Here is a 12,988-nt window from a genome sequence, read left to right as displayed (position 1 = left end):
CCGTGGCTCTGCCATTTCTTTCTGTCCTGCTGCTCTGTCCTGGCCGCTCTTGTCTGAAGGGTCAGTCGTGGATGGTCATGGCTCAGGAAGGCCCCAGCCGGCTGCAAAGAGCTCGTGTCCCACAATGGATCTGTGCCTCAAATCCGCTAACTGTGATGCAAACCCTTACAAGACGCCATTGTTCCTCCCTTGACATGCATGGGGGCTGCTGGAGGGAGCAGGGCCGGGGTCAGGCTGCCCCTTCGCCAGTCCCCAGGGGCCCCCTCATCCTGGGGGTGTCACCTGCACATCTAGGGTGTCGATGGGGTGTGAGGCTGACCTGCCCTTCTCTCCCATCTGAGGGGCGGGGTTACACCCTCCCTCTGCTTTCTATGAATGGGCAGACTGTCTTCTCTCCCAGGAGTTCTCCTTGGCTCCCAGAGCTGGGATGTTGATGGGGGTCCAGACTGCTCCAGAGGAAATATACCATCAGTTGGCCGCACCCCAGAGGGCACAGCGTTCATTGTAAAGAAAGGAAGAGGGGTGGGGGACTTCTCTCTGCCTTCTCCTCGCCCCCTCCTTCCTTTCCACGATGCACCTCCCTCCCTCCCAGGACTTGGGGCCTTCGTCTGCCCTCCCCACCCCTGCAGGCTGCCCTCTGTGCTCTCCCTCCCAGAACTCTGCCCAGGGTGTGGATCTGACTCTTTCCTGTCCCTCTTCATCTCTTGAAACCAAAATAAACTGATATTAAGAGGCAGCCAGGGCTGGGGGCCAGGATGCCAAGGCTGCAGTGGTGCTTATTTTAGCAGACGATGTTCCTTCACTGGGTCAGAACTGTCCCAGGACTCGGCACTGAACCACATCCCAGCTCCCACCCCCTTTTTCTCCTTCTCTGGCTCTTCCTCTCCCCTCTCTCTCTTTCTCTCCTTCCTGAAAGAGGTATCGCTGTCATATGGAAAACATGCTGGGCTTGGCTCCCTCTCTGGTGCCTACTAGGTTTGGGGCTCTATGAACTGCCTCCCTCCCCAAAACTTTACTCATCGAATTCAGATTAAAATAAACATGGAGGGGAGCCTGAAAGGGAGAGGTCTGGTGTGTGTGTGTGTGTGTGTGTGTGTGTGTGTGTGTGTGTGTGTGTCTGTCTGTGTGTCTGTGTGTCTGTGTGTGTCTATGTGTGAGAGTATGTGCCGCCAAGAACCAGGATGAGTCTGGTGGACGTGCCACAGCCCTTCCCAGTTTAGATCCAGGAGCTGTGTGGCTTGCGTGTAAGCACATATAGCAACAGCCATTTAATGAGCACCTACTATGTGCCAGGAACTGTTGTAGGTACTGATACTCAGCAGTGAACAGAAAGACTATTCCAGATGGCACAGACAGGCAATAAACAAGTGACAAATAAATATATAATAGTTAAGGGGGGGTGATAAGCGCTATGGAGAAAAATGAAGCAGGGTAAGGAGATAGAGAGGGAGGGAGGGGAGGCTCTATGTAGGATCGGGAGAGTAGCACCCTCCTGGTGCCATGTGTGAGCCCTGGGGGCTTTCTCTTGGCGGCCCAGCCTTCTTTCTGCTGCCCTGCCGGTTGACCAGTTGTTTGGTTTCTGCCTCTGCATCTCTGCCCCATTTAGCCCTTTCTGTCCCCGTAAAAACATTCCCTGGAGGACTGTTCCACAGGACCACCTCTGGGGCCTTGCACAAAGGCTCCAAAGATCACTGAGGCCAGGACTTCTCAGACACTTGTGTAATTTGTTATCAGGGACACATAAATTAAAACTGCAGTGAGCTACCACTATTGCCCATCAGAATGGATAATGTGAGAAAAGGTGGAAACTGTCAAGTGTTGGTGAGGCTGTGGAGGAACTGGAATTCTCACACACGGCAGATGGGACGGTAAGTTGGTACAACGACTTTGGAAAACTGATGGTGTTCCTGAAACTGAGCCTATGCTGATTTTCTGATCCAGCGATTCCTGTTTTAGGTGTTGACCCGACGGAAAAGGGTATGGATATTCACCAAAAGATAGTCTAGAAAGTTCACAGCTATGCCGTTCATGATAGCCGAAAACTAGGTACCACCCAAAGGTCCATCAGCAGTAGAGTGAATTAACTGTGATATATTCATAGCATGGCAAGCTACCCAGCAACAGGGAGGAACAATCCATAACTACATGAAACAATAGAGACGGACTTCACACTCTACAGTTCAGTGGAGGAAGACACAGGCGTGACTCCATTCATATGAAGTTCAAACAACATGAACCACTAGCTGTTAGGGGAGTGGTCACCCTTGGCAGGAGGTGGTGGGTGGTGGTATTGAGATGGGTGCAGGGAGCAAAAGGGGTCTTCTGGGGTGCTGGTAATATTCTCTCTTTGACGTAGGTGCTGGGGTGTCTGGGAGTTGATTGACCTGTACGCTTATGATAGGTGTGTTTTCTGTGGGTATATTATTATTTAATGAAAAGTTTTTAAAGATTGGTGCTGTTCAGGCCTTGCCTCGGATGAATGAAATCAGAATCTCTGGGGTAGAGGCAGGCGTGGCTAAGTTTAATAGGATTCTAACGTACAGCTAAGGTGGAGAATCACCAGGTTAGCCCAACCTGTTCATTTTGGAGTTGAGTGACCTGTGATGTCAACAGACAGGCCAACCGGTGTTTATCTCAGGGTCTGTGGGCCTTTACCTGCAGCATCAAGTCTCCCAAGTGGGATGAGTGAAGGACCAGGGGAACAGCAAGTATTCACCAATTTATAGTCGTAGCCTTGCAGGGCTCCTTGTTCTGCCCCAACGTTTGGATTCCCATTACCTGGGGGATAGAGCTGCATTGACTAAAAGCACTGGCTTTTGCATCAGGCAGATGTGGTTCAAACTGCTAAACCGTCACTTATAGATTCTGGGATTATGGACAAACTCCCCAGCCTCTCCGAGCCTCAGTTTTCTCATCAGTGAAATGGGGTGACAGTAGCACTTGCTGGAAAAGTTGTGTGAGTACAGCCAAAAGACGTTATCATATACAAGTCAAAGTGTATCTGGCCAGTCCCCTCCCCCTGCTGTCCACCCCCAATGCACTTTCTGTTCCCCGTGATGCTTCACCTACCGTTTGGGCTCTTAATTTTCAAAAGATGAGTGCAGGCACAGGCAACAGGATTTGGAGACTGAGTTTCTCCAGGTTTCTTGACTATAAGTGGTTTGTCTGGACTGGCAGGGAGAGGCAAGGCAGAGGGTCACCTGAGAAGGGGCCCTGTGTCTGCCCATGGCCCAGCCCTCCCAGGCCAAATCTGAGGTCTGTGACACATCAACAGGAGAGGAATCTCTGCCCCATGTCTGGCAGGGATGCCAAGGAAGCAGCAGAACCCTAGGGATGCATTCCATGGAGTCCACTAGAACTCCTTCCTACTGAGAAAAATTCCCAGACATTAAAGAGCCCTAGACAGCCGCCACCTTCTCTTGCACCCCGCCACCATGGCACACAGTCTGGGAGGGGCTGAGTGTGAGCTGTCCTTGTGTGTGACCCGCCAGCCACAGTGGCCTGGGGGGACTGTCCCAGCGGGAGTGATGTAAGTAGCTGGGAGACAGCCTGAGACTAATCATGTCCCCCCGTCCTCAGCCCCGGGCCAGCCCTCCAGAACACTGACCCGACTACAGGGCACCCTGAACTCACTGAGATTTATTTCCAGATGAACTACGCAAAGTGAGCCACGCCAGGGGGGTCATAAATCCAATATCCGGAAAGGGGGAATGGGTCTTTGAAATTGAAATTATTTTCCACTTAGAGGAATAGACTAAGTGACACTTCCAGCCCCCTGACTCTGACACCTGAGATCTGAACACAGATGCAGGCATATGGGTGCCTGGCATCCCGTGTGCCCAGTGCGTGTGCCTCTATGTGTGTTGTTTTTTACCACCCGAGGCTGACATTTTGTGGCACTCCATCGATTCCAGAAACGGGGTATTCTTCCCTGGCCCTGGAGGAAGGGCTCCCTTCTGCTGCGTGCCTCCGCTCAAGGCTTGCTCACATGCTTATTTGCCCTTTGTAGCTCCAGCCCCACCCCATGGCCTCCAGCAGCTAGATCCTGGTACCTCCAAATATCAGGCTGTGCCACCTGCTACGCACGCAGTGATTTCTGCAAAGGCCCTTACACTGAACGCTCTCACCTTCCCTTCCCTCTCATTCAGCCCATCCTCCTCCCTGCCTTCCTGCCTGCTCTCCATCTCCCTCCTTCCTCTCTTCTTTCCCAGCCTCCCTGTCTCCTCTCCTTCCCTTTACTTCTCTTCTCTCCATCCTCTCTTCCCACTTTTCTTCTTTTCTCCCCATTCTCTTCCCTTCTCATCGCTCCTACACTTCCTTCCTTGCTCTTGTGTCTTTATCTTCCAGCTCCGTGTCTCTTACCCTCTGCATCTCTCTCCTCTCTCGCTCCCTCCTGGGGAGTTCCAGAAACATATCCATATATGGCCTCCATGTCAGGGATCACAAGTGATGATATCACGGGAGGGCCAAAGCTCCGAGATGCTCTCCGAAGTGAAGTCTGTAATTGACGCGCCCTGGAGGAACCAGGATCGCGGCTTCCCCAGTGCAATCTTTAAACAGGAAATCTGAGATTCATAACATCTTATAGCTTGGCTTGCCATCATTGGTCATGCGGTGGGCCCAAAATAAACTCCCTGCTTCAAAGGAGAGTGTTTCAGAACTGCCTGGCACAGCAGCCAGGAGCCCAGGGCCAGGGCAGAAGGCAAACTCAGGGAGCATGTTCTGAATTAAGGCACTCTCAAGAAAATCTTTTTTATTACCCCTGAATTGTACCCTTGTTTCAGAGCCTAACAGGTAATGCATGCTTTCAACTTTCTTATACAGCAAGATTGCTTGTCTGGCTGGGGCTTACCGCTGCGGTGCCTATCTGTAACCTCTTAAAGTCCAAGTATGTTCTTGCGTCTCCCTCTTTCTCTTATTCTCTTGAGTTATAAAGCAAGCTGGTGATTTTCATTTTGGATTTGGGGGACAAGAATCGGCTGTTTGCACGTACTTGTCCGATCTTCTGGAGGTTTCTGGCTCAGAATATCACTCTGCTGTGTGCTTCTAAAAATGGAAATGCAAAAGGAGTTATCAATGATGCTATTGTTGGTTCCGTAGGCCTTGGTCAAGGTCTATGTCAGACAAATGAATTTCAGAAATGCTTTTAGGTTGAATGAAAGATATTTTCATGCGTGGGGACGTCAGTTTCATGTGCCATTTATGGAGCATCTATGTGTGTGCAGTATTGTGGGGGGGGGGCAGGTGATAGCAACATTGGATGCCAAGGGCTGTACCTGCAATGACGTGGGGTTTAGGAGAGGGAATAGGATCTGCAAACAAAAACTATGACACCACATAAAGAATGAGAAGCGTTGTGTGTGTGTAAACATGAGGACATATTCAAGGAGGTGATGGCCTTTGAAAGGATGGGTGGATGTCTTCAGGTGGGTGGAGGGTGGGTGGGAGAGGGACCTCCAGGTGGAGGGGCGGCTCACGCAAAGACAGACAAGCCGGGGTGGGTCTGGGCTGATGGTGGGAAGTGCAGTGTGGCTATAGCAAAGGGTCAGGAGGTGAGAAGTGGGGGTGATGCTGGGAGGGGAAGCGGGGGGTGGGGATGGGGGATGCAGGTCCCACCAGGTGAGGCAGGAAGATGGAACATTTTCTGATCATTTTTGAGCAGAGGAGGCGTGGGTGGAATCTGACTTCAGGCAGCTCCCCAGGAAGCCAGGGGGATGGCCCGGAATGAAGAGGCAGGGAGGCAGTGACCCTTAGGTAAGTGATGAAGACCTGAGTCGGGGCAGAGGCCAAGCCCCCTGCCCAGGATGGAAGAGCTTATGTGTGAGATAGGGACTGAGGGAGTTCACAGGGGCCCAGACAGATCCTGAGGGGCCAGCCCACCAGCCATAGGCCCTGATCTCTGCTGTCGGAGCCTGGAGCAGAGCTCAGTGAGGCAGCCAGGGGCAGATGCTCCAGTCACTTCTGGAACAGTTGGACGGGTCCCGACAGCTGGTGGCAGGTCTGTTTACAACACAACCTCCTCCAGGGGCTGGCAGCCGCCTCCACCTGGCACCCTTCTAGTTTGCATCATCCATTCTTGCACAAACAGGCCAGCCCATGATGCCCTCTTCCTCCTCCTTGGGGTGGGGACCCAGTATGATCCACCCCTGGTGACCTTACAATTAATAAGAGTAATCAGTACCTGTGAGTGCTCACTGAGCATTTACCGTGAGCCCGGCACTGAGTCCAGGGCTTGCGGTGGTTGTTCCCAATGACTCTTCTCATGGGCATAAGTTAAAGGTGATGGTTACTCCCATTTCCCGGATGTGGAAACTGAAGTCCCGAGAGGTTAAGGGTCTCGCCTAAAGCCAGACAGCTAGGAGGAGTTGGAGCTGGAACTCAAATCCTGGCCTCATGGCCGATGGGCCTCCGGTGCCCACAGTCTAAGCCGTGGCCTCTGCAGCCTCCCAGGGGAGTGGCACTGAGGTAAACAGACACGCCCTGGCACCTTCGAAGCATCACAAGGTGCTGTATATTGTGGACAGGCTGGATCCAAGAGAGTCTTCCCAAAGGAGGCACAAAAATACCTCTGGACCCACCCACTGTCCTTCCACTGCTGAGCTGTAGAGGGTCAGGCGGCCCGGAGTGGGCGGCTGGCACAGGACTTGTTTATATCTTTACTTCTCATCCTTAGCACTTTCTTCTGGACTCATTAATGCCTGGGGGTATCAATGAAGTCATTAGGAGCTTTGCGGTTGAGGGAAACGTTTCGGGGAGATGGTGGTAAGGTAAAAGTCAGGTGATTCCTAACCTGCCTGAAGTTTTTAAAGAAAAGCGCACAGAAGAGAGGGGTGGAAAAAGAGAGGAGAAGTAGAGAGAGAGAAGAAAAATATTTAAATCAAGGCAGGAGAGCAAAAAGCAAACAAAACAAACAGAAAGGAGAACAACCCTAGCTGATTTTGGTGTGATCTCGAAGAAAACAATTTCCAGTCAGTCCTGCGTGTGGTTAGGCTGGGTGAGGAGGGGGCTCTGGGAGGACACCCCTGTCCCACCTGAGACTTCCCCCTCTGAAGCCTGGAGTTAGAGCTTCCAGAACCTTCTGCCACCCAGGGGCCAAGATGAGGGAGAGTCCCTGTGCTCCAGGTACCCAGGATAGGGCTAGGCAAGGCCATACTTGGGCTGCAGAGGGGCGGAGCAGGAGCTGTCAGAGGCTCAGCCCCACACCGTGTGGGGTGCTGGCACAGATGGCAAAGCAAGGCATTTGCTGAGCCCTGGACAGAGGCTGGGGCAGGGGCCTGGAGTCCTGCGTCCAGACTGTATGTGCCAAGCGAGCCAGGCTGACTGCAACAGGAAAAGACAGGGAGATGGACAAGGGGGACCTTGGGAAGGCACCTAGCTGTGCCAGGGTCAGCATAGCTAGGGCTCACCTCCAGCCACTGCAGGGCCAGGGGGTGAGAGACGTGTCCTCCACTTGGGAGGCTGAGCTGAAGGTAACCCATGAGCCCGGGGACTCAATAGCATGGGGCCCAAAGAGATAAAACTTGGCATTCACGGGCTTCCCTGGTGGCGCAGTGGTTGAGAGTCCACCTGCCGATGCAGGGGACACGGGTTCGTGCCCCGGTCCGGGAAGATCCCACATGCCCCGGAGCGGCTGGACCCGTGAGCCATGGCCGCTGAGCCTGCGCGTCCAGAGCCTGTGCTCCGCAACGGGAGAGGCCACAGCTGTGAGAGGCCCTCGAACCCAAAACAACAACAAAAACAAACACTTGGCATTCACTGATGCTTTTCTTAGCTGGTGCTCATGGCACCACCTCAGACTGTGGGCCTTTGGGCCTGTGTGGAATTTATGCTTCTCCTCGGAAAATGGAATCTTTTCCACCAAAAACAGTAAAGAGGTTTTTTCCTCTTGTTCTTTCTTCTTCCCTCTCTCCCTCTCACCCTCTGTTTTGTGGTAGCTTCCTCAATGTACAACAATAAGTAAATAATCTTCTAAAACTTGTCATCAGGGTCCTAGACCACTTGTGAGTGATTCGCCCTGATTCAGGTTAGCAAGGGGCGCTCAGCCCATTTCAGATGGAGTTTTGGTCTCCCAAACATACAGTGGGCACAGAGGGTCTGGCGGTGTGGTGGCGTGGGAGCGGAAGCAGCTTTGGACAGGTTCAAATCCCTGGCCGTCACCTCCTACCTGGGTCATTTGGGCCTGTCATGCCCCATCCCTGGGGCTCAGCTTTCCCTCCTGGGCTATGGGGTCAGCTGTGATAAGATCCCCTTGGTAACCTCCAGCAACCCTGGCCCAGCTTCAGAAACCTAAAGTCCTAACTCCCGAGAGAAGCCAGGAGTGTGTAACCAGCATCAAAGTTTCTGGGATTAGCAGAGCTGGGAGGGGCTTTTGAGCTTTAGAGTCTGGACAAAAGGCTCCAATCCCATTAGCTGCCAGGCCCTGGACGCCAGCAGCCAAAGGCTTGTCAGCACTGCCTGCTACAAAGGCCCACCCTGGGGCTTTGACCTGGGCCCCTCTGGGGGCCAATGAAGGTGGCCTGGATTCCACTCTCCCTCCCCCGCAAGGCCAGTTCGCCCCTTAGCCAGAGCAGAGACTTCCAGAGTAACTAAAACCCCTGGCCACTGCCCTAAATATTCGGTGTCAGAAGGTCTGATGAAAAGAGGGGCAGGCAGGCTCTCTGCCACTTACAATCTGGGCCTCAGTCTCCTCATCTGGGCAATGGGAAGAATCCTCCCCTGACTCTGGAGGTTTTGAGAAGTCAAATGGTGTAATACATGAAATTGGCCAGGAAACATTGCAGGGACCCACAGCACCAGCCTTTTTATTTTTATTTTCAAAATTTTATTGAAGTATAGTTGATATACTGGAGCCAGCGTTTGGGGCCCCGCAAAGGAGGCAAAAGAGGAACTCCTGGAAGCCTCAGAGGTGGCGCCAGTCTCCCCTGTTCCAAGCGGGCCTTGGATCTCGACCACCGCTCCCTCCACAGGCCCCTGGCTTGACTGGTAGGGCACACTACACTCTCGCTTTCCCTGGGAAAGGGCTATTTTTTTCAGGTGTACAGCAAAGTGATTCAGTCATATCTATTCTTTTTCAGATTCTTTTCCGTTATAGGTTATTACAAGATATTGAATATGGTTCCCTGTTGTTTATCTGTTTTATATATAGCAGTGTGAGCACCAGCGTTTTTTACGGTTTAGGTTTTAAAGCCATAGGACCCAGGAAGGGGAGAGAATGCTTTAATGTTTTACACTCACGAGCTCTCCAGCTGGGAGTGTTTCCCCAGATTTCCTAGGACCCCTCTGGATCCTGGAGGAACAGCAGATCAGAAAGATAAGCTTTGACGTAAACATACTGGGCATTGCAAGGAGAGGGGTTTGAGGACCCTGGGAGCCAAGGAACAGCCCAGGTCAATTCCTCACTTCCTCATACGGCCCCAGGCTCACCAAGCGGCAGGTATTTAGGACTGTCTTGGGCTAAGGTCATGTGATGTGAAGCCCTGGAATGGATAGATAGATAGGTAGATAGATAGATAATTAATTTAGTTTAACCCAGGCCTTTACTCAAAACTTAAAAAAGAACTGGAGGCTGTGGGTTACATAGGATGAGGGCTAGGTGTGAAGTCAGAAGATGTAGCCTCTGGTCTCTTCCTCATCAGTTTCTTCCTGCTGTGCCTCAGTTTCCTCATCTGTAGAATGGGAACAGTACCCTCATCACAAATCTATGGGAACCGTACCCTCATCACAAATGTATCACACAGCTCAAGCTAACAACATACATGAGAGTGTAAATTAACTGCAAAGGGAGGCGTTAGGGCTGTGGTTCTCCCAGTGCTTGTTGCAGTGTCTGAACCATAGTGCTTTGCATAAGAGCTGAATTGCACAGTCCACACTCACACCTAAAACACCCAGGTGGACCCTGCCTGATATACTCATCCCGCCGTTACTACGTGCGGCCCTGATCCAAGAACTAAGTGCTCACCAGAAACCCACTATTGTCATTTGTAGGTGGTCACCTCATACATGACTTCAAACCCAGGAAGAAGAGGAGTGGGTTGGGTTGTGGGTCCTTCTGAAGTTCCTAGGACAGCGGGTCGTGCCAGCAGGAAGGGAGGCGGCAGAGGGAGGGGCCCTGGGGAGCAGTGGATTTGGAAGTGGTGGGGGGAAGCCATCCTGCACCCAGGCTGGGTTTAGGGAAAGCGTGGAGATCTCCCTCCTTCCCAAGCTCTGACCCCGTTACTGACCCCTGGACCCATCCAGCGGGTCTCTGCAGCATCCCTCGGGGCTACCCGGGACAGCCCGGGGGGCCAACAGCCACAGCTGACCCTCCTGACCACCGCTGTCAGGGGAAAACAGTTTGCATGGAAACTGCCAACTGGGAACGAGTTCCAGGTGACAGCATCTCAGCAGGAATGGGTCAGAGCAGAGAACCGCAGCATCCTGGGAGCCACGGACTAATGTTAGCAGATTTTCCTGGGCCACTGGCCACATGCCGAGCGCCCTGTCCCACATTTCTATATGTTACCTCGTTTTGTCTGACAGCACCTCTGTAGGCCGGATGCTATCATTATCTCCATTTTACAGAGGGGCAAAACGAGGCAGAGGGAGTGGAGTAATCTGCTCCCCATCACACGGCCAGCTGGTGGCAGAGCGGGCTTTGAACTCAGGCAGTCAGACACCTGTGGTCACGCCCTCTGCCACGCACAGTGTCTTCTCATAATAGCTGTGCTTCCAAGGTTTGACCTAATCATTCATTCGCCTGCCCATCCAACATTTATTAAGTACCTACTGTGTACCTGGCCTTGGGTATGTCCTGGGGTTGTGGCACAAATGTGATACAGGCTTGCTCTGTGGAAGTTTCCAGACTCCCTAGGGAGCCAGGCCCACAGCGGGCAGTCAGAGCACTAGAACGTCAGGGGTACCCTTGGGGGCAGCTCTGGATGCCTCAGCCGTCAGATCAGGGAGGCTTCCTGGTGGAGGAGCTGCATGAACTGCGTCTGGAAGGGTGACTAACCAGGGAATGAGGCCAGGAGGGGAGGGAAGGGAAGGCAGATGAGCAGAGGACAGGAAGCCTCTTGTCTGGGCTCTCACTCCTGACTCAAGTCCCCGGCTGAGGGGGAACTTGATGCCCTGGAGGATGACTGCCAGTCCCTTTTCTGCCCCCAACCCTTCCAGCCACACCTCGCACCCCCAGTTTCTGATAAAACATCCAGGAAGCCACTCTTCCCGCCGCAGGCCCCCAAACGGCTACAGAGACCCCACCGCAGCTCCCAGGCAGACCCTGGCTGTCAGAGAGCCTGGACTTGCGGAGAGGGGAAGGAACTGGGGGGAAGAAGGGCCACTTTTCAAATGCTATTATTTAGTCCTCACTCCAGTCCTGCAAGCGTCCATGTTTCTATACCCATTTCACAGATGTAAAAACTGAGGCCCAACTTAGAAGAGCACTGGCTGTGGATGGACCAGGCACTGTTCTGAGTGCTTTACTGTGTTAACTCAAGGAGCCCCGTCACAGCCACTGTTATCCCCATTTTATAGCTGTCCTGGGAGAGGTGGGGGCTCCCCTGGAGCCAGAATTTGGGGCCCCACAAAGGAGGCAAAGGAGGAGCCCCTGGAAGCTTCAGGGGTGGCTCCAGTCTCTCCTGTTCCAAGCTGGCCTTGGATCAGCTACTCTCGACCACCGCTCCCTCTGTAGGCCCCTGGCTTGACTGGCAGGGCCCACTACACTCTCCCTTTCCCTGAGAAAGGGCTATTTTTTAACCCCAATCAGCCTCCCAGAGGGTCCCTTGAGACCGCTGGCCTCTCTCCAGGACTCAGGCCCAGAAGGTAGCCTAGCCCCCAGGCTGAGGCCTCAGAAATCAAGCTGGACAGCACGAAGATGATGAGAAACTGAGGGCAAGAGAGGGGCAGGGCATCACCCAGGATCTCACCTCCTCACCCCTGCCCTCACTCTGCCATGACATAGGTACTCTTTTAGGTACATTTTACAGGTGAAGAAATTGAGCTTCTAAGAGGTCACAGAGCTAACAACCAGCAAAGCTGTGATTTGAACCCGGCCAAGCTGACCCCATCTGCTGCTTCTTTTCTTTTTTCTTTTTTTCATTTTTTGGCCATGCAGCGTGGCCCGCGGGAACTTAGTTCCCCGACCAGGGATCAAACCTGTGCCCCCTGCAGTAGACACGTGGAGTCTCAACCACTGGACTGCCAGGGAAGTCCCCCATAGGCTGCTTCCTAATTGCCCCCTCATGCTAAGGCTGAGCAGTTCCACCTGCCAGTGCCCCTGGCAGCAGCCCTAGCCTGTAATTGCACAGGCCCAATGATGGGGAAGTAGCCTGGTATCACACACTTCCTTACCAACGGCCAGGCCCAGCGCTAGGCCTGTCCGTGCTTGAACCTCTTAATTCTACCACCACCTCCTTAACAACAGTACTTACCAGGGTCTCCGTTTTAAACAGGAGGATTCTAAAGATGGGGACTTACTCAAAGCCCCTCAAAGGCTAAGGATCTCAGTGGGAAAATCAAGAGTGAGGGTAGGGAAGTTCTTCTCCCTCAAGGTCCCTTCAAGGTCAACCCCCATCTGTGGGAACGCACCATGGTCCCCGCCGCGCAGGTGCCGGGTTGGGTGAGGATGGCTATATTACCCCTGCCTGCTCAGAACCCTTGTGAGTGCCACTTACTTGGATTGGTGTCCCTGGAATTCCCAGAAGGAGCATTGGATTTGAGGTAGGAAGCTTGGGCTCCAAATCCATACTTTCCAGCTGCCTGTCCTCATGCAAACCTTTCCCTTCCCCTTTCTGAATCTTAATTGCCTCGTCTATCAGATGGGTTCAATCATGTAGGGGCATCAAGTCTTTTTGAAAAGAGAGAGGATGCATAAGAATTAATAAGTTAATTCAACAAAAGACGTTCTTAGTTTCTAGGGCTGTTGTCGGGGCAATGCCATGGAATAAGTGACAAAAGGGAAAGTCTCTGGACGCTGTCTGATCCACGGGGGAGGGCCTGGGAGTCTGGAATT

This window comes from Delphinapterus leucas, chromosome 2 (assembly GCF_059928025.1).
Source record: "Delphinapterus leucas isolate spDelLeu-1000000601 "Yukka" chromosome 2, BTC_Dleu_Yukka2, whole genome shotgun sequence".
In the NCBI taxonomy this organism is placed as follows: Eukaryota; Metazoa; Chordata; class Mammalia; order Artiodactyla; family Monodontidae; genus Delphinapterus; species Delphinapterus leucas.
Note: the sequence above shows the minus strand (reverse complement) of the source record.